This window comes from Podarcis raffonei, chromosome 14 (assembly GCF_027172205.1).
Source record: "Podarcis raffonei isolate rPodRaf1 chromosome 14, rPodRaf1.pri, whole genome shotgun sequence".
Taxonomy (NCBI): Eukaryota; Metazoa; Chordata; class Lepidosauria; order Squamata; family Lacertidae; genus Podarcis; species Podarcis raffonei.
In genome coordinates this window covers 48,127,566-48,149,020 of record NC_070615.1, presented here as the reverse complement: position 1 = coordinate 48,149,020, position 21,455 = coordinate 48,127,566, and the positions used below count along the sequence as shown (strand labels likewise).

At 40.4% G+C, this 21,455-nt stretch overlaps 1 protein-coding gene across 6 annotated transcripts in view; it reads left to right on the top strand.

Annotated features, from left to right (window-relative positions):
• The window catches only part of C14H7orf50 (chromosome 14 C7orf50 homolog), a 145,430-nt gene that overhangs the window by 120,822 nt on the left and 3,153 nt on the right, over positions 1-21,455 (top strand). The window lies entirely within an intron of this gene.

Genomic DNA, 21,455 nt, shown 5'->3' with positions numbered 1-21,455 from the left:
AGCCTCCACTGCTGATAAGCAATATGAGGATAATTGTACCTTGTAGGGTGGTTGTTAGCTTCATTGAGCTAGTATTATCTCAAATGCTTTGGATGTTCCACAGCACTATATAAACAGTAAATATTACGGTCATATTTTGGACTCCTCCATGGGAATGGGGTTGCAGTTTGGACAAGCCACCTATGATCTCCAGGCCCTAGTAAAGTGTACTCTCTCCCTGTGGGCCCTCATGTCCATCACACCACTGTGTTGCCCCTGACTGGTTAGTCTACTTTGGGGCTCTATTAAAAAACAAAGTAGATTCCAGATGTCTAAAGTTTTCCCACCCTCGGATCATACCGGAGAGCAGTGAAACCAAATCTGGTTTGCCAGTGCTTATTATTTATTTTTCTTTGTTTCCTGCCTCTTGCATGTGAAACTCAAACCTCCTTAGGACCTAAGTGTGTTGGTTGGTTGGTTGGCATACCAACATTGTCGGAAGACGATGTTTGGCTGTACTTTGTTTGCAAAGGAAACAAGTCAACAAGGTAAAGAGTTTGAAAACCAATTTCTTCTCGGGGGGAGCAGCAGGCTCCTATAGCTGAGGACATTCCCCCCCCGCCCGTGACTGGAAGTCAGGGTTTGCGTGGAAAGCCCACATGATGGAGGAATGACACGTTCTGTTTACAAATTGTTAAAATTATGAATTCAGTATTAGGCCATGGTATAAGTGGAAAGTGAATAACCCACTGCGGAGGGGGAAATGCTTTCAACTAACTTTAAAGAGACAATTATATATGGTAATTAAGGAGGAATTATGTGTGGTGATAGAGCTGGGATGCCTTCCAAAAAGGTTATTTAAAGTGCCTTGAACGAGGTGCTTATATGGCGGCAGCTTCAGTTATCCTATAATAATGTCTAGGAATGCTATGTCTTTTAAACAGGTATTTGATCAAATTGTCCCAGTCAGATAGCAAAATTCAGTAGGATTACCTTGTATTCCCTGCCAAGTAGGTGGAGAATTTGCAGTCTCTAATATACAGGCAGCGACCATTTTGCAAGGGTTCCCGGCCCCGATACAAGTTGGTGGAGTGCATATAAGTTTTGTCCCCCATTCCACCCCTGTTCTGCCTTCTTCAATGGGCCTAAAATGGTTGCCGCCTGTATTGTAACTTTGCAGTGACCAGTTCAGTTTATATCAGGGAGATACCAATACAAAATCTTTACTGTATCTGTTGAAATCAGCACTACTTCAGAAGGCCAACCAGGTCTTGGCTGTAGCACAGTGAAGGACAAACAGAAGCTTGACTAGTTTGATTATCTGAATCCAAATCTAAGCATGAAAATGCCACAACTGAAGCTTAAATGTTTGTTGATTAATCCGATAAATTATTAAAAACAGCAGACCAGTCTACAGATTTAAGATTATAAATACCACACACAGAAATACCTAACTACAAATGCCTTGCATTGTTTTAGGAGAGAGTCATTCCTCCGAATGAGAAGGGAAACTTTTTTCTCATGCAAATATATGCAGTTTTCATTAATTAATCATCTAGAACTAATATGATTTATTAAGATTTCCTTATTTGAGTGACAGCCCTAGTAACAAATGATTTTTTCAGGGTGGGGTTGGGGAGGTTGCCACAGCTGACCTGGTTTCTCACATCCCAGAAAAATTTACTTTGTGGCACAGAAACACAACACTCTTTCTTTCCTCTGCCCTTTACTAGCAGGAAATATGAATACATATTTGTGTGTGTATTATAGTTCTTTTAAATAGTGTGTTGTTTCATATTTTATTGAATGCTTTGTAAAGTCTGGATTGAGCTTTTTAAAATTTTCCCTGTCCTAGATCCATCACAGCTATCATGCTGCCTTGAATTATTGTTGTTTGCCTGCTTGAGTCATGGAAATTTATCTAATGTTGTTTGGTTACATTTATATAATGCATCATATTTTAAAACATGTCAACAGTTTATATGACCGGACAAGAGGCCCATGCTGAGAAAAATCTGGACTTAATTATGTAAAGCTAACTCAGTCTCAGCAGGTGTGTCTAACAATATACTTCTATCAAAATTTTGGGCCCCTGTGGGACTGCTTTCTCTGCCTCCGATAACATAATTTTTTTGGTTCTACTGACCTTTCTCAACTCAAGTTCGTCAGTGAGGAGCTTCTTGTAAAAGATGTCAGTTTATTACACTTGAATCTATCAACATTTTCTTTAATACTTGTTTCAAGAAAACTTATGTTCTAGTCTAAGAAGTTAGGATAAACTAGTGTTTTCTTAACTAAGAAGTTAGTAATCTGCTGTAAATCCTAATATCCAATTTCAGTATATTTTGTCTCAAGTTCACTGCAAAATAATTTTGTGTACTGGTGCAATCCACATTTAAGTAGTACAATACAGTGAACAGTAAAGCTGTATCTGAATCAACCCTAACACTCCTTTGAAGGGAGAGACTGGAGAAGTAGACACGCTTTATAAAATCTAGTCAGTAATTTTGGACAAAACTTCATTTCATTTGGTATCACCACTGGATTATTGAAATAAATCATTTTTGTAAAGAAACAAAACAAAGCTGAGGGTCCTGATTACCAATAGCTGGATGGATTCTCCTTACACAGATTATTTACTGAGCCTGAACCTTTCTGATGAGGGAGAGCCATTGACCAGCCTAAGTGGGCAGATTCACACTAAGGTCCAGCGCCAAGGGCCTTCTGGCTGTTCCCTCACTGCGAGAAACAAAGTTACAGGGAACCAGGCAGAGGGCTTTCTCGGTAGTGGCGCCCGCCCTGTGGAACGCCCTCCCTTCAGATGTGAAGGAAATAAGCAGCTATCTTCTTTTTAAAAGACATCTGAAGGCAGCCCTGTTTAGGGTTTTTAATGTCTGATGTTTTAATGTATTTTTAATATTTTGTTGGAGGCCGCCCAGAGTGGCTGGGGAAATCCAGCCAAATGGGCAGGGTATAAATAAAATTATTATTATTATTATTATTATTATTATTATTATTATTATTATTATTATTCTAATATCTGAGAAGTTGGCGACTCACCTCATGTGCATAGAGTGGTGGGTTGCTTTTGAAAGAAAAATAGTCAAAGGGTGTAGTCCGCTTGAAAGTTCTCCTGCAGAGTAGTGTTCTTGCACACACCCCATTCATTTTAATGGTACTTGTAGAATTTATCTTCTAAAATTCCACTATGTGCTCCTAAAGTAGCTGTTTGATTGTGCTTAAGTAGTATCTCATTTTTAAAATAACCAGAAAAATAAGAAATGAATCTTTCTTTATATTTGTTACCAGATTTGTTTCCCATTTTCTGATATCCAATTAATATGGGGCCACAGGAAATTAAATTACCAAACTGAATGCATGTTTAACTGTTGGAGATGCTGAGTTATTTATTGTCTGCAACCTTGTTCTCCTGCCATTGTGTCTGCATACAGCAAAGCTGTCACAATATTTATGCAGTTTTTTCAGTTGGAACACACTCTTTGGGGTTGCAGCATACAATAGTGAATGGTATGAAGAATAATAATAAGAATGCCTTAGGTCTCTGCGTGAAAAATACCTGCTGCTTGCAGAGTCAGCTGGTGTTGTTTCTGTTGCTAATAGGAGGGGCCTAAGGCCAAAGTAAAAGAGGGTATGTGTTTGGCAAAACACCATCAAGACTTGGATCTCAAAAAATCATTTACTTGGGTTAAGTCAGTAAGGCTAGTAATGCCAGGGTTAAGGACATTGTCCTACATTTCATTTCTTTTTCCATATTCCCAGTGCTATTTTCTAGAAAAAGAGATGCTGAAGCTCACCGTCCGGGAAAACCTGGACTTATTTTTTTGTCCGGAAACTCACTTTTGGGAATATGGCAACCCTATGTGCCACTGTTGCCCAGGTATGATTAGTAGTAGGAACACTGGAGCCACTAAGACCATTAGAGAGTGCATTAAATTTTGAGCTAGGTAATCTTACCTTTGGTAAAAAAAAAAAAAGGAAATTCGTTTTACCGTTTGCACTGTGAATTTTTGTTTGAAGATGCTGCTGAAGGATATTCTTGATAGGGATGATGCCACCTACAGGAAGGACCAGGCAGAGTCCTCTGAAGCCTTTTGCCTCCTCTCAAGAGGAGAGGCTAAGCCGCCCCACCTTGCAGACCCACTGTTGAACAACCCTTTGACCCCTAAACTTGAGAGTGGAGCAACAGCCTTCTAGCTACAGAACTAGCAATTCATGCACAGCATGTTCTTTACCAGAGATCATCTGGGGTGGGGGAAGGGACTGAAGGCTTTATTGCACAAGGGTGTAATTAACGGCCTGTTGGTGAGGAACAAACTGCACATCTCCCTAGTGCACCTTCTTTCCCAGAGAACTGATGACTTTATTTGTAGATTATCTTGCGACCTTCCTTAGGATATAAATATGCTGCAGGCCATATTAGAAATGAGCAGGAGAGAGAAGCAAATAGGAACAGATTAAGAGCAGGTGCTAGTTCTGTTTGTCCATTAAAAAAAATACTTCCACAGGGTTGGGACTTTTAAGCAAAACTATATTGGAACCTTAGCATGTTATGAGATAATTGTGCATGATTAAAAAAAACAGGTCTTACTCAGAGCTCGTTCCTAGCCCTACTCCTCAAATGCTCTTCCTCCTTGAAGGCACTTGTGGCTGTTAGGGAGAAGGCACAATCTTGCTACATTTGCTCTCCTGTAGTAAAAGAGGAATTCTGAGTGAAGATGGTGATGTGCAGTGTTTTATTTTGAATAGTTCTAAGGTCAGTTGCAACATACTGGCAAGGTGTATCTGTTGTTTTGATTTAATTATTTACTTGTGTTTTATCTTGTATTTTATTCTGAGAACTGCCCTGGGATCTCTTGATGAAGAGCTATATATAAATTTAATAAATAATAATATATGTTTAGTTTTACATTTAGTTTAAGTGATATGGTTTCATTTGAATGACAGTAATGGCTGTATAGCACACAGAGTGGCCCTCTACGCACTAGCTGGGGGGGGGGGGGAAATCAGGAAAAAAATATTGAAATAAAATCACTATAAATAGTAGTAGTGTTTTGGAGGTTTAATTTGAAATCAAGCTGGATTTGAATTTGTTGGTATTTCTAGTAACCTCCCTCTTACCTCATGCCTGTTGGTTCATATTATGGATGTATGATTTGTATTGCTTTATTGGTACTTTTGCTGCAGGTTTGTCATTGCCTTTGGCTAGAAGAATAAACTTATATTGAAAATGAATTGTAGTAGAAGAGGTTCCGAGGATGTCTGAAAAGTGACTACATGTTGCCTTGTTAGACATTTCAAAATTAACTTACTATATTAGGACTTCATTTTTTTAAAAAATACAATAATCTGGTATTTCCTCCCCCCCCCCCCCGCTTCAGTCTGATCCATGAGTTTATATAATCATAAACATTCTCAGATAAAATATAACAGCTGTAAAACTGAATTAATATTGAAGCTAGCCATCCTGCTGTGAGCACTTCCTCCAGCACATAAAAGTACGTAACAGGTGTTAAATATCTGAGTACAAAGCTCATATTTCTCTGCCTGAATCCTTCCTGCAAAATAGCAGTATAATTTGCAAATTTAATTCCAACAAAATACTTTCCTCCTTAATGATTCTCATTTCCAGCAAAATAAAATGTTGTGTAAGTGAATTTTCTTAGCAATTCATTAAACTTCAGGGTATGTAGTAATTATGTTAGTTTAATTGACATTTGCACTATGCACAATGCAAGAAGCTCTGAAACTGTTAAGCATACTTGATGTGAATTTTCTGTGTCTCTGAACAGTTCTTTACTAAACTTGAAAATGTCACAAAAGGGAAAATCTAGCTAAATCTAGAAACTGACCTTCAGTTTGAGTGTTCACACTCTTAACATAATCAGGGACACTTAACAAATGGCCATTGCGTATTTGCATCAGACTTCTCTTCCCCTTCATACAAACAGCTCCATCACATCTACTTATCTGTATGCAAATTTTCTTTTTATATGGAGGTGCATTCCATCTATGAGTGTCATACTGCAGTCTTGACACTAGTTTATCTCATCTGTTATTAGTGAGAAATAGGGCAGAATCTCACTGCCCTGTGCTATAGCATAACCACATGAAATACTGAACTTTGATTACTGGAGGGATGGCTCAGTTGGTAGAGCATGAGACTCTTAATCTCAGGGTTGTGGGTTTGAGCCCCACATTGGATTAAAGACTCCTGCATTGCAGGGGGTTGGACTAGAACAGGGGTCAGCAATCTTTTTCAGCTGTGGGCCGGTCCACCGTCCCTCAGACCATGTGGTGGGCCACACTATATTTTGGGGGGAAATATGAACGAATTCCTATGCCCCACAAATAACCCAGAGATGCATTTTAAATAGAAGCACACATTCTGTTTATGTAAAAACACTAGGCAGGCCCCACAAATAACCCAGAGATGCATTTTGAATAAAAGGACACATTCTACTCATGTAAAAACATGCTGATTCCTGGACCATCCGGTGATTGGGCGGCATCCGGGCCCTAGGCCTTAGGTTGCCTACCCCTGGACTAGAATGATCCTTGTGGTCCCTTCCAACTCTACAAGTCTGTGATTTCTTTCTCTCTTCCTTTCTTTCTTTCTTCCTTCCTTCCAGAGGAGGGTCAAACCACACTTCATGTGGGAATACTATAGCTATGATTCTTAACAGCTTTTTAATTTACAAATAGTAGCTGGAAAGACGTAGCCCTTATCCAAACTGGTGTGTCCCACATCAACTGCCCTTGGCAGATTTTTGTAATAGAAAAAGATACTGGGAGTTCCAGTTATAGAACACCCACATCACATGTGCTTTGACCCTAACTTGGGCAAGAATCCAAGGGGCTGGTTTAGATTGCCCAGTGGGATTTTTAAAAAACTTTAAAAATTTATAGTCTTTAAAGAACAGGCAGCACTCTGACATATGGGGTCTATGTGTGAGTGTGTGCACGTGTGAGGAAGAGAGAGAGAGCTGTCCATTTAATAAATCAAATGTTGGTCAAGTATTTAAAAGAGTAATTTGTCCAGATTATAGAGAGCTCATAAACAAAAACAACAACCCCGCTGCCAAGATCCCAAAAAAAACAGTGCATCTCTCTTTCTGGATCCTTGCCCAAGTGTTCCTTTGCAGATACTGATTCCAGCTGCATTTTCTCTGCATTCCAGTACATATTATTTAATATTATTATTATTCACATGTATTGTGAATTATTAAATAATGAGGAATCTCTGTCTTGCCACTGGTGCTTACATATTTCTCTGAGCTGCCCCAGTCATCGACCCTTTCCTCATGCCAACTTTCTGCAGGAAGTGTTTTTGTGGCACACAGGCTCAGTGTGTGGAGTGGTGTAAAACACTTTAAAACCATGTTGGCAAATCAAATGGGTAAAATAAAAATTTATCTGAAAAAATATTTGTTGACTTAGTGTGATTTACTATCATTTTCCTTGTTGAACAGTTTTATACTACGTCTTGTAAAGAATTAATAGCTCTGACTTACTCCTGGGAAACATGAAAGCTCCTCGTTTATGGCCCAGCCCTGTGAAATACACTAGTCCATCCTTGTTCCAGTGAAGCATTTAAGCTTGTCAACCAAAGATAAAATTAAAATTTAAAACAGCTGAACATGATTATTAATCATTCAGCTCTAGGGAGTCATTAAAATTTCCCAACTTCTGAGTACAAATAATAGATTACATCTATAAATACATGAAGAATTTTCATACAATTATTACTTCTTCCATTTTTCATTAAAGGGATGGTGCCAGAAAAGGTGTAGTTAGTTTTAGAAATGTAGATATCTTAGTACAAAGTGTTTCTTCTTTTTCTTCTGAGTTCATCTGCCACTGCCACAGGAACAAAGATGGGGGGGAAATGAGATTTCTCTTTTCAGTTCGGGAATATTTTTGTCTTTAAATTCTTCGATAAACTTTCAGGCTGCTTGAAAATTTCTTATGAATGTCTGCTGCATTACTTTCTTTGTACCTTAACATTTTGGAATTTGAGAAGTGAAGGAGCCTAGGCCAGGGAGCACACATACCATCAGCTCCTGAAAGAACCATCAAGGACCTGAAAGAGATGTTGAGGCAGTTCCTCTTCCACCATCCCTGGGGCTGCAACAGACCAGGGAGCACACATACTAATGGGTCCCAGTTGGCCTGAGAGAGCTCTGTCACTCTAAATTTGTGTTTGTGCATGTTTCAGAATTCTAAATCACATTGGGTGCCTTGGCAGAAAGGCAGTGCATAATTCCACTAAATAAATAATCGCAGGACCAGATCCGTATGTAGCATAAGTTCTATTGAATTCATGCCTGAGTTCCTTGTTTGTCCCATTTTGCTTGGGAAGTGAAAGAGAAATGCAAAATAGGTCAGCCATTGTGTTTTTGAACAATGTTTTGTTGATGCTGGAGTGCACCAAGTTTTGAGTGACTCAGAACTTTCCATCAGTTGCCGTGGCTAAAAGTTGTTTTAAAAGTTGCCTCAAAAGCTAACAAGCCACATTCAGGGTTGCTGAAAATTAAAGATTGGTCTGGTCTGTACCATGGAAGATGGCTTGCTAGTTATCCTGGTCCCAGGTTGTTTGCACCTTTAAGATCTTTTCAGGAGACCCTGCTGTACCACAGGGATGCCCAACCGGTCAACCGCGATCGACAGGTCGATCCTCGGGTGATAGCGGTAGATCGTGGGCTCATTTTCCTATGCAGGGGGGGGGAGAGCATCCGTGTGCGTGTCATCCTGACCTGGTGAGCATCTCTCATTGCTTGCCCACCGGCGCCCTGCTACGCTGGTGTGTATGAAGCCCCTGCCAGCAGGCTGTGTCAACTTCACTCCAGCAGGAGGCTTCACGGATCCCTGGACGTGCTGGTCTACCCATGTGATCGGGCATTGGTAGACTGTCCCTGGTGCCTGTTGTCCTCTTGCCCGCGATGGCCCTACCGAAGGCCTGCCTAAGTGCTGTATCGGAGGTGAGGTGAGAGCGGCGGAGTGTACAGTGGTACCTCTGGTTACGTACTTAATTTGTCCCGGAGGTCCGTTCTTAACCTGAAACTGTTCTTAACCTGAAGCACCACTTTAGCTAATGGGGCTTCCTGCTGCCGCTGCACCGCCGGAGCATGATTTCTGTTCTCATCCTGAAGCAAAGTTCTTAATCCGAGGTACTGTTCCCGGGTTAGCGGAGGCTGTAACCTGAAGCGTATGTAACCTGAAGCGTATGGAACCCGAGGTACCACTGTATATTCTTTTGTAAGTGACCTATGGTGTGCCCCCCCAAAAGCAGAAGAACTTTGGTGCCCACCCCAAAAAAGCTCAACAATTTTGGCCTGTCGCCCCCCAAAGAAAGCTCAAGAATTGTAGCCTGGCCCCCGAAAAGAAGCTCAGCAGTTTTGCTCCCCTCCCCATGGGTAGATCACTGTCGGTTTTTTATTCCGGGAGTAGATCGCAGTCTCTTGGGAGCTGAACGTCCCTGCTGTACCACAACCAACAAATTATCACTTGATGACAACACAGAAGCAGGCCTTCGTGTTGATACATTCAATCCTCTAGAACACCCTCTTTCAGGTAATTTGTGAGGCAGAGACAGTAATGACCATTAAATGATACTTTAAAACTTTTATGTATATCCAGGTTTTCCTGCACTGCATTTCTTTGTTTTATATATGGCTCAGTTTTATTTGTAAGAATCGGCTGCATTTTGTTTTTATCTCATTTTTAGGAAATGTTGTTTAAGATTGTGCTTTCATGTAAGCTTCTTAGATATTTTTGTTAAATGGTAATTTTTTTATAAATAAAGCAGGAGCAGCTGTCAGTACAAAAATACTATCATTTCTGTTCTGCATTCTTAAAGAATGCATGCTGCTTATCACCAAAAAGTTGTTAAAATTTGTCCTAACTCTCAGGATACAGAGCAGGTTAAAAGTCTAAAGCCACAAACACACTTGTATAGGGTAAGTTTTGTGGCGTCTGAGTAAACATGCTTGGGGTTTTGCTATAAATAAATAAGGGTCCTGCAGCAAATTTACCATCTTCCATATGAACTAGAGTTGATAATGACATTGTTAAAGTATTTCACTTGAATGCATTTCTGCAAAATTTGCCTTCATGAAGATGCAAGAACTAGGTGCTTTCTCTTTTTACCATTGTAATCCCTAGTTTTCCCTTTGTCCATTATGGTGGAGGAAGGACTGACTAATAGAAGAATACACGGCCTAAAATTTTATTAAAAACATCTGTTCATTCATATTAGGCAGTGCCTGATTACCAGTAAGTCTTAATCAGGGTGATGTACCTTCTAACAGCTACCCAGTTTCAAATCTCTTAAAATAGACCAAGCATGAGAGTAAACAGCACAAGTTCCTTACGAAATGTGCCTGGTTGTAATCTGGTCTTTGGCATCCTAGCAACGCCCAAAGTCATCTGAAGAGTTTCAGATCTCCAGTTGCTTTATAGCTCCTCTGTTCTTTTTACTCAGTTTCAACTTGAGTAGTGTTTTTTTATGATACAGCAGAAACACTTCAGAAAGTTCTCTTAATAATTTTGCTGTAATGTCATACTGATGGCGAGATGCTCATATTATAACGCTATATTAGATCTTGTAAGGACAACATCAGACAGTGTCAGATTATTAACATTCTTCTGCAGGTTTCTGTTGGATAGAATATATTTGCTAGAGATTGTGTGTAGACAAGTTTGATACTACCTGGGTTAGTATCAAAAAGTATCTTAGGATTTGTTGGCTGCATTTGTATGTACAGTGGTACCTCAGGTTACATACACCTCAGGTTACATATGCTTCAGGTTACAGACTCCGCCAACCCAGAAATAGTACCTCGGGTTAAGAACTTTGCTTCAGGATAAGAACAGAAATCGTGCAGTGGCGGCGCAGCGGCAGCAGGAGGCCCCATTAGCTAAAGTGGTGCTTCAGGTTAAGAACAGTTTCAGGTTAAGAACGGACCTCCGGAACGAATTAAGTACTTAACCCAAGGTACCACTGTAATGGTTTAGCAGGACATGAACAAGCCTAACCACCTTCCAGGCTAACACACATTCTCCTCATCCTCCTGCATGGCTGGAAAGGAGTAGTTCAGAAGCACTTCAGCCAAACTCCTTGTTCTGAAAGATTCTGGGAGGTGTTCCTGCGCTTACATTGCACAGGGTGCTGTTGTGTCTCACCATTGTGACCATGGACTGAAGGTGTGATTTTGAGCACTTAATACACACACACAGAGAGAGAGAGAGAGAGAGAGCGCTTCATTGCGGTCCATAGACCCAAAACACGCAGTACAACAATAGAATATATTAAAAGTTATTTTTTATATATATATATATAAATTTTTATTAATTTTTCAACACATATTAAAAGACAATACAAAACAATACATAAACAAACAAACATATAAACACGTATAATTTCTTAACCTTTTTTTCTTTAAACCTTCTTTCAGCGACTTCCCCATACCTCCTTTTTCTGCATCCCTGTTTAAAAATCTTTCCAGCAACCCCTACTTTCAATTACTTGTAGCACTTTCTTTAAATCCTTTTTCTCATATCCAATTGTTTGTCACTGCAATTCTATTTTGCATTACCCAAGACATTTTAACATTCATTAATTTTACAACAGTTCTTAAGATAAACTTTAAATTTCTTCCAATCTTCTTCCACCGTCTCTTTCCCTTGGTCGCGGATTCTGCCAGTCATCTCAGCCAGTCCCATATAGTCTATCACCTTTGTCTGCCATTCTTCCAATGTGGGTAGCTCTTGTGTCTTCCAATACTTTGCTAAAAGTACTCTTGCTGCTGTTGTCGCATACATAAAGAACGTCCTGTCTTTCCTTGACACCAATTGGCCTACCATGCCCAGGAGAAAGGCCTCTGGTTTCTTCACAAAAGTGCATTTAAGCACCTTTTTCATTTCATTATAAATCATTTCCCAGAAGGCCTTGATCCTTGGGCACGTCCACCAAAGGTGATAGAAAGTACCTTCAGTTTCCTTACACTTCCAACATTTATTATTGGGCGTATGATAAATTTTTGCTAGCTTGACTGGGGTCATGTACCACCTATAAATCATTTTCATAATGTTCTCTCTTAAGGCATTACATGCCGTGAACCTTATACCGGTAGTCCATAACTGTTCCCAGTCAGCAAACATAATTTCATGTCCAATGTCTTGTGCCCATTTAATCATAACTGATTTAACCGTCTCATCCTGTGTATTCCATTTCAACAGCAAGTTATACATTCTTGACAGATTCTTAGTACTGGGTTCCAAAAGCTCTGTTTCTAATTTCGACCTCTCCACCTGAAAGCCAATTTTCCTGTCCTGTTTAAAAACTTCATTTATCTGGTAATAATGAAGCCAGTCTCTTACTTTAGACTTCAATTTCTCATAACTCTGCAATTTCACTTTTCCCTCCTCATGCTCTGTAATTTCCCAATATTTCGGCCATTTGGATTCCATATTTAATTTTTTCACTTCCTTAGCTTCCATTGGTGACAACCACCTGGGGGTTTTATTTTCCAACAAATCTTTGTACCTAATCCAAACATTATATAGAGCTTTTCTAACAATATGGTTTTTGAAACCTTGATGGATTTTAACCTTGTCATACCATATATATGCATGCCAGCCAAATCTGTTGTTGAACCCTTCCAAATCCAAAATATCTGTATTTTCAAGAAGCAGCCAGTTTTTCAGCCAGCAAAAAGCCGCTGATTCATAATACAATTTTAAGTCCGGCAGGGCAAACCCCCCTCTTTCTTTTGCATCAGTTAGTATCTTAAATTTTATTCTGGGCTTTTTGCCCTGCCAGACAAATCTAGATATATCTTTTTGCCACCTCTTGAAACAATCCATTTTATCCACAATCTGCAATGTTTGAAACAGAAATAACATTCTCGGCAAAACATTCATCTTAATAACAGCAATTCGGCCTAACAAGGAAAGTCTCAAATTTGACCATATTTCTAAATCTTTCTTCACTTCTGCCCAACATTTCTCATAGTTATCTTTAAATAGATTCGCATTCTTGGATGTCAAATTTATCCCCAGGTATTTCACCTTCTTTGCTACCGTTAAACCAGTATCACTCTGGAATTTCTCTCTTTCTGCAACTGTTAAATTTTTATCCAATACTTTCGTTTTCTGTTTGTTCAGCTTAAAACCTGCTACTTGACCAAATACTTGTATTAACTCTAAAACTCTTCTCGTACTAGTGTCTGGCTCTTGTAAAGTTAAAACTAAATCATCTGCAAATGCTCTCAGTTTGTACTGTTTAGCTCCGACCTGAATCCCTTTAACCAGCTGGTCCCCCCTAATCATGTTTAATAAAACCTCCAGGACAGATATAAAAAGCAGTGGGGATATTGGGCATCCCTGTCGTGTCCCTTTTTCAATAGGAAATTCTTCTGTAACCACATTATTTACAATCAGTTTTGCTTTTTGTTCAGAATAAATTGCACTTATACCATTCTCAAAACCTTGGCCTACCCCCATCCCTTGGAGATTCTTTTTCATAAAACTCCAAGAAATATTGTCAAAGGCTTTCTCCGCATCCACAAATATTAGTACTGCCTTGGTATTAATATTAACTTCCAGTAACTCCATAATGTCTATTATATTTCTCACATTGTCTGACAAATATCTTCCTGGAAGAAAGCCCGCTTGGTCTTATGAATCTCCCCCACCAAAACTCTTTTCAATCTTTTTGCTAAAATGTCTGCAAAAATTTTGTAATCCACATTGAGTAATGATATAGGGCGGTAGTTCTTAACCTGGTTCTTCTCAGTCTCTGACTTTGGTATAAGTGTGATATAAGCCTCTTTCCACGATTCAGGTGCCTTCTTCCCCTCTAAAATTTCATTACAAACCTCTTTCAACGGTTGTATAAGCCATTCTTTCAAAGCTTTGTAATATCTGGAGGTTAGTCCATCAGGTCCTGGAGATTTTCCCAATTGCATGCTTTGAATGGCTCCCTCAATTTCTTGATCAGTTATCTTCTGGTTCAAAATCACTTTACTTTGTTCAGAAATTTTTTGTAATCCGTATTTTTTAAGAAATTCTTCTATTTCTTTTTCATTCACCGGCCCTTGTGCATAAAGTCTCGTGAAATAACTCTGAAAACAGTTTCTAATCTCATTTGGTTTATAAATGTTCTTTCCTTCCACTTCTAGATTTGTAACCGTATTCTGTTTTTGTCTCTTCTTCAGTTGCCATGCCAGAAGTTTCCCACATTTATCAGCCGATTCAAATGTCCTTTGTCTCATTTGTTTTATTTTCCATTCTATCTCTTGGTTCATCAATTCCATATATTGTCTCTGGTAAAACTTAATTTCTCTCAAGATTTCATGTGACTTTGGTTTAGATCTCAATTTTTCCCCCCTTCTTTTATCTTTTCCAAAATCTTATCCTTCTTCTCATTATGTCTCTTCCTTTTTATGGAATTCTGTTGTATTAAGAATCCTCGCATAACGGCTTTACTTGCGTCCCAAATTACTCTTTTTTCCACTTCTGTTCTCAGATTTATCTCAAAGTAATCCTTTAATACCTTCTGGGCCTTTTTATACACCTCTGCATCTCTAAACAGGGAATCATTCATCCTCCATCTAAAGGATCCAGCTGTTGTTGGGTTCATTTCCATCTTTACAGCATTATGGTCGGAGCAAGTCTTTGGGCAGATTTCCACTTTCTTAATCTTTGATGCCATCCCACTAGTTACCCATATTTGGTCAATTCTAGTCCAAGTCATTTTTGCCTCAGAAAAGAAAGTTCCCTCTCTCTCAAGAGGGTTCCTTGTTCTCCAAATGTCAATCAGGTTCATATTGTCAGTCATTTCAAAAAAGGTCTTAGGTAGTCTCCCATCTTTGGAGACCACCTGTCTTTGTGCTTTGTCCATATTTGTAGAGACCACTCCATTCATGTCTCCCATTAAAACTACATTATAATCCAAATAGTCCATTAATGTCTCATGCAATTTCTTAAAGAATTCTGACTTCCCTTCATTCGGTGCATAAACTCCTATAATCAATATTTTTTCTCCTTGAACTTGAATTTCAATTGCCAAATATCTTCCTTGTTCATCTTTAAATATTAATTTAGGGGCCCATGTTCTTCCAGCTTTTTACAGACTGGTACTAACTTTTCCTGTGCAGTTTCTGCAGAAGTTTTTGCCTCCTCTGCAGAAGTTTTTGCCTCCTCCGCAATCTTTCTGGTTATCTCATTTTCTTGAACTAATTTGTTTATTGTCTCTGTATTTAAATCCAATTTTGTTGACAGCTCAGCCAGCTGTTTGGAATTTTCAGTGCTCTGCTTTGTGAGCACTTCTAAAGATTCATTTATTTTGACTAATGCTCGTGTCACTGTCGCTGTATCCATGGAAAAAGTTGTAGCAGCTGCAGCTGGATCTGTAATTGAGCCCCTTCTTTTGTGTTCAACTTTACTCTTAGCTCTTGTTATTCTCTCTTCTGTTGGGCCACTCATCCCAAGGTCGTTCCCACGGGAATTACTTTCAGTTGGAAAATTCCACAAGCCTGTTCCTTACGGTAAAAATAATAACTGTTTTCCTGCAGCCTCTAGAGGGAGCAGTCCAAAGTTCCTAGTACAAAGCAACAAGGGTTCCCTTCAAAGGTAACAAAAGTAACAGCCAATTGTCCAATGTTTTCCAAATAGTAGCAAATTGTAACTTTCCAAAGTGCCAGACTTAAAGCAAGTAGGGTCTTTACTTGTTGTAAAAGGGCAAAGCACCAACTTTGTAGCGAATCTCTAATGACAGCTCTCAGTCCCGGTGGCTCACTTTCCAGGCAGTCCTCCCCAAGGGTTCAAAACGGCAGAAATTTCCCCTTCTGTGCTTCCTCCATGCAGGAAAAACAAATCAAAGATCTTCCCCCCCTGCCCCTGCCTGCTAGAGGGGGGATTTAAGTCCAATGTCTGAGTCCGTCAATTTTAAAGCTGGTTCCTGTCAAATTGCAGCTTCCTATTTCGTTGCTTTGGTTACATGCAGTCCGAGGAAGGCAGACTTCCTTATTTTTTGCCTTCTCCGTTTTCAGCCAATTTCTAAATATTTTCTTTTAAAGTTGTTGTTCAATCTTACTCACGGATAATCCAATTGAGTTCCAAATGTCAGGAAGGAATCGGCGCTCTCCGTCAAATGGCAGCGCGGCTTCACTCCGCGGGCTGGGTAGCGGCTCTCAGCACCGCGCTCCCCGATGCCGCTCCGGAGCCTTTAAAAAGGCTCCTTTGCAGTGAGGGGGGGCGCTTAAGGTGCCCACCGAGCCTCCTTGCTCTCAGGCTTCTGCGCCTGAGATTTTAGGGGTCCCCGCTTCGCCGTAGCGGTCAGACCCGAACTCGCGGAGCAGCCTCCCTGAGCAGAGCTCAGCGGGAGGCAGCCATTAGACGCTGGCGCCGACCGGAAGTCTCAGAATATATTAAAAGTTATTAAGGTGTAAGTTTGCTCTTGCTAGCCAACGGGGGAATGTTTAGCCAGTACATACTGTACAGTGGTGCCGCCGGTTATGAACTTAATGCATTCCGGAGGTCCATTTGTAACCCGAAACCGCTCGTAACATGAGGCACACTTTCACTAATGGCACCTGCTGCGCTGCCGGTGTGTGACTTCCGCTCGCATCCTGGGGCAAAGTTCGCAACAAGGGGCATCTACTTCCAGGTTAGTGGAGCTCGTAACCCGCAGTGTTCGCAAGGAGGACAGTACATAACACGAGTTTCCACTGTACATATAAGCCAAATTTCTCCTGTGACACTGCATTTTAGGGAACAATCTGTAATAGCATTTATATAGTGCTCTGGGGTGAGTGTTCAAAGCACTTTTCATATATTATGTTGTCCTTTACAACAACCTTGTAAGCTAGCTCACTATTATCCCATATTCCAGTTGGGTGAGTGCAGGAAGAGCCAAGGCAGAAGGAGTGACTTGCCTTGGGATGCCTGTCATGGGACAGACTACAGACATGGGCTACTTCACATGTTACAAGCAGCTTCTAACCCGGGAGGGAGGCATTTTCATGTGTGACACCATTGCATGGGGTGAGCTATGTGTAGATGGCACATTAACACCTTCATAGAAGAACCTTTTGTGTGAGGATTTTGTGATGTGCAAAGTATTCCCTGTGCCTTTTTCTGTCATCATCATTATCCAGCTGCATATTATATCCTACATACTGCTTAGACACTGCAAATCATTGTACAATGAAAAAAGCAAAAACTAACTTGCTTGTTTAAAAAGTCATCTTTTGAGATTTCAAAGAGAAAATGGTGAAACCGAATGAGGGGACACTACAGCACTTGGGACCTTCGAAGCTGTTCAGATACATAATATGTGACATGAGCAAATAGTTTGGTTTTGGGTGTTTTAATGAGAGCACTTTCCCCTCCCATATTCTTCCATGTTGTTTTTCCTCTTAAAACTCAAATGAGGCCAGGAAGAAGGGGGGGAGGGTGGAATCCTCTCCAAATGAAAAATAAATAAAAAATGAAACCAACCAGAAAACCCTCTAATCCGTTGGAAACATCCAAAATAAGCTGTCAAGCTTAGCCAAGCTCAGATCTGCTCCCCACCAAGAATATTTTTAATGCATGTATCAGACAGTTTGTGACATTGTGGTATTGCGGGGGAAGAAGAAAATGAGACAGTATTATGCCTGCCTCTCTCTCTCTCTCTTTTTTACATTCCCCTGAGGCTGGTAACATATCCATCGCCTGGTGGTTGTTTTAAAAAAATGTGTATAAATGGGAGGGATTAGCCACCCTGTTTGTAAATGATCCCGCATGCTTGAGCGATACTCGTGCCAGCAGTTGGGGCCCACTTTCCCCTCCGCAGCTACCCCCCAAGATGTTCGTTGTGGGAGGGAAATGAAAATAAGTTGCTTTTCCTCTTTCATGTTGCAGTGTTACCTAATCAGTGCTGACCTCAACCCTGAAGCTGACCAGAATTAGGTGTAAGATAACATGGACATCTGGACAGAACTATTAGCACATCTGCATTGTCTCATAGTCAGCACAGAATAAAAATAAGTAGTCTGATAAATATTTTAATGCTATGCAGATAATGGCTTTACTAATTCTGCACAGCCAGGCTGGGATAGCAGGTTTGTTGGTTTTTGAATGTCTGGTGTAGATTTTTTTCAATTTCGTTGTTCTGTATGGGACAATGACAATAAAGATTATCATATCGTATCATATGTAGTGGGGACACAAATTAACACAGGACTGATCCATGCAATGAGACTGGGGCACACCTCTCATATGGCAACCTTATCAGTCCTTTGCATGCCCCTGTTTGGACATGATGCTCAGTGCATAGGTGTCTGATGGAGCAGCTGGCTTTCTCCCAAACCCACATGTAGGTTTTACACAGTGTTTGCACAATAATGCCACACACATGGGCAGCCTATAAGCTAAATGACTTCCAGTTGAAGGAGGTGGGTGTTAGGAGTCATGCTGACATGGTAATGTAATCATTAGTAGCTAGTAGCTACTGCTGCAGTTACTAATCACAGAAGGTAGAAGGTTTATATTCAGCATTCATCCTTTTTTTATGCCCTTTATGCCCTTCTTTTTGCAGTAACAACAAATATACCAGTAACAGCAAATATACCAGGAGCTATATTTGCAGGGGGTCAGAAGGAAGCAGAAAGCCTCCAGAATCTATTTGCAGTGTGAGGCACTTTGCTTAGACATGTCCATCGTTGGTTGGATGTCAAGATTTGTATTGTATCGTTTGTATGTATTTTCATGGATCTGTTTATTCTTGGCAGCCTTCTTGGCTGAAAGGTGGCATAACTTAACAAGATTGGATACTCACTTTTTCTTCTGTTCTAAACAGAGGGTAGGAGCAAATCTTTTCACTCTGTGAGCAAGTGCAGAGATGTACGTGCCTCTTTTCCCGATGGAGGGGGGCACACCTCCACCACCTTGTAGTTCTGTCTCTTATTCTGCTCTTTTAGATGTCACAGCCATTTTGTGTTATGCCACAGTTCCCCAACAGCCATTTTGTGACCAACGCTGATGGCCCTTTATCAAAATTTCAAATGCGCCCAAAAAGGGTTCCCTATTAATCTTTAAATGGGACCAAAAAGGTTCCCTGTTAATTTTTGCTTTGAATTCCAAGCTCAATATTGAAATGAAGGATTGCAATGATTGACATTTGCAAGACTGCTCTGCTTGAAAATTTATTTTGGACACACCTGGAGGCTTACATATGTCCAATAAATTGTGGCTTTTGCAACTTATTGATTCAGCAGTAGAGCTATTGTTGGAGCTGCTGTTGGAGAGAGAGAGTTTGTTGTGTATGGCACCTTACAGACCCCGATAAGCTTACAGTATAACATTCTACACAAAGCAAAAAACAGAAAGGTAGAAGCTGAGGAAGTATATGGGTTTATTTCAGATACACATACTTTGGCTTAATTAGGATATAGTGTCTAAGGGGCTATGCCAAAGACTTTTCAAACTTTGAATTCAGTTAGTGTTCTGAAGCTATTTTTTGTGCTATATTATATATTTGTTTCCTCATTGTTCCCATTGTTATTTAAGATAGATATACATTGATTGTATTGTGTAAATGCTCTGGCTGAAAATGCAGCCCAATCTACCCATTTTCTGCTAATTTTAGGGACTTTTTTGAGTCTAGAAAAGGAAGCGGATATTTTTATATTTAGTTCTCACAAAGCCCTCCTGGCCAAATCTTGCGATTATACTGAGTTCACTGAGCAATTTATTCACTAGGGTAGAACAAATTTAATTTGTGGTCTGTTTCAGTGTATCAGACTTGACAGCGTTTGAACTATATTAGCACTCTTGCAGAATTCCCTTTCCAATTTATTTTTGAGTTTAATATTACTATGTCAAGTGAAGAATCATACACTAGATCTTCCTTGCACCCATACCTCTACAAAATAGTGGTTGAGACTGTAGGAACATTCAATTTTAAAGTTTCGCATCTTTAAGTTTTACATTTCACCATCCTTTCTCACACACCGATAATATAGACAAAAAATCTATACTAGAAGATTTTGTAATGAGAGTTCAACTTCAGTTCTTTTCTTCTCTCTATGAGCTTGTCCACATGGGAGTTTAATGTGCCTCAGCCTTTTTTCCCTGGTGGCAACATAACATTCCCCCCTCATGCAAGTGGCAGCCTGCACCTTTTCCCCAATTCAGATTTTGCCAATCAACAGATGGTCCGATGTGGGGAGAGAGGGATCCAATACGTGTTACCTGGATGTAGATGTGCTGAAGCACATTATAAGACCACATTTGTGGTGGTGGTGTTTCATTGGGTGGTCTCTATCACCACACCCTCTGCTTCCATTTGCTTCTCACCTGAGCACATCCTAGACATTTTCATTTTGTCAACCAAAAGGAAAGGAAGCAGTGTGCCTACTTCCACTTACTGTTGGTGAAGCCACTTTCTCAGTAAATACACACATATATTCATTTTTAATGCAGCTGTTTTGCACAAAACTGGCCTTTCAGGTCGTAAACAAAAATCTATTTGTTATCCCATCCTGTCTTGGCTCTGTGTGTGTGTGTGTGTGTGTGTGTGTGTGTGAGAGAGAGAGAGAGAGAGAGAGAGAGAGTGTCATGCTTCTTATTTTATTTGTAATACATACTGTGAGTTTTGTGCAGATTTACAATGGCTGTTGAAGGCAACCTCCTCTAAGCCATCCCCTCAGCTTTCTGTGTGTGGGGAGGAAAGGGTCTAGAGCATGGGTAGGAAAACTATGGCCCAGGGGCCGGATCCGGCCCAATCGCCTTCTAAATCTGGCCCACAGATGGTCTGGGAATCAAAGCGTTTTTACATGAGTAGAATGTGTCCTTTTATTTAAAATGCATCTCTGGATTATTTGTGGGGCTTTATTCCCCCCCCCCGAATATAGTCCGGCCCCCACAAGGTCTGAGGGACAGTGAACCGGCTCCCTGCTGAAAAAGTTTGCTGACCCCTGGTCTAGAGATTGAAGGTACCTCCTTCCACCTGTGCACATGCCCTCAAAGGACCTCAGGTTTCTCTAACAGAGAAAGCAGTAATTGAGGGGAAGGGCAAGGGTCTAGCCCATCAAGCACTGCCCACTGGTGTGAATGGGAAATATCAAGATAGATTTGGGAGGCTTAAGGCTGAAGGTGCTCATATGTGTCCAAAGTTAAAGAAAAGTGCATACAGGAAAATCAGTTCTGTTCAATCTGTGTACATAGCACATGGTTAAACTGTGAAACTCACACAGGAGGCAGAGATGGCTTTAAAATAAGATCAGACAAATCAGTGGAGGAGAAGGCTCCATGATGGTTGTGCTCTGCCTCTGCAACTGCAGCAATGCTTCTGAAGAGCAGTTGTTGGAAACCACAGGAAGAGACAGTGCTCTTGTGCTGAAATCCTGCTTGCGGTTTTCCTACAGGCACCTGGTTGGCTATTGTGAGAGCAGGATTCTGGACTTGAT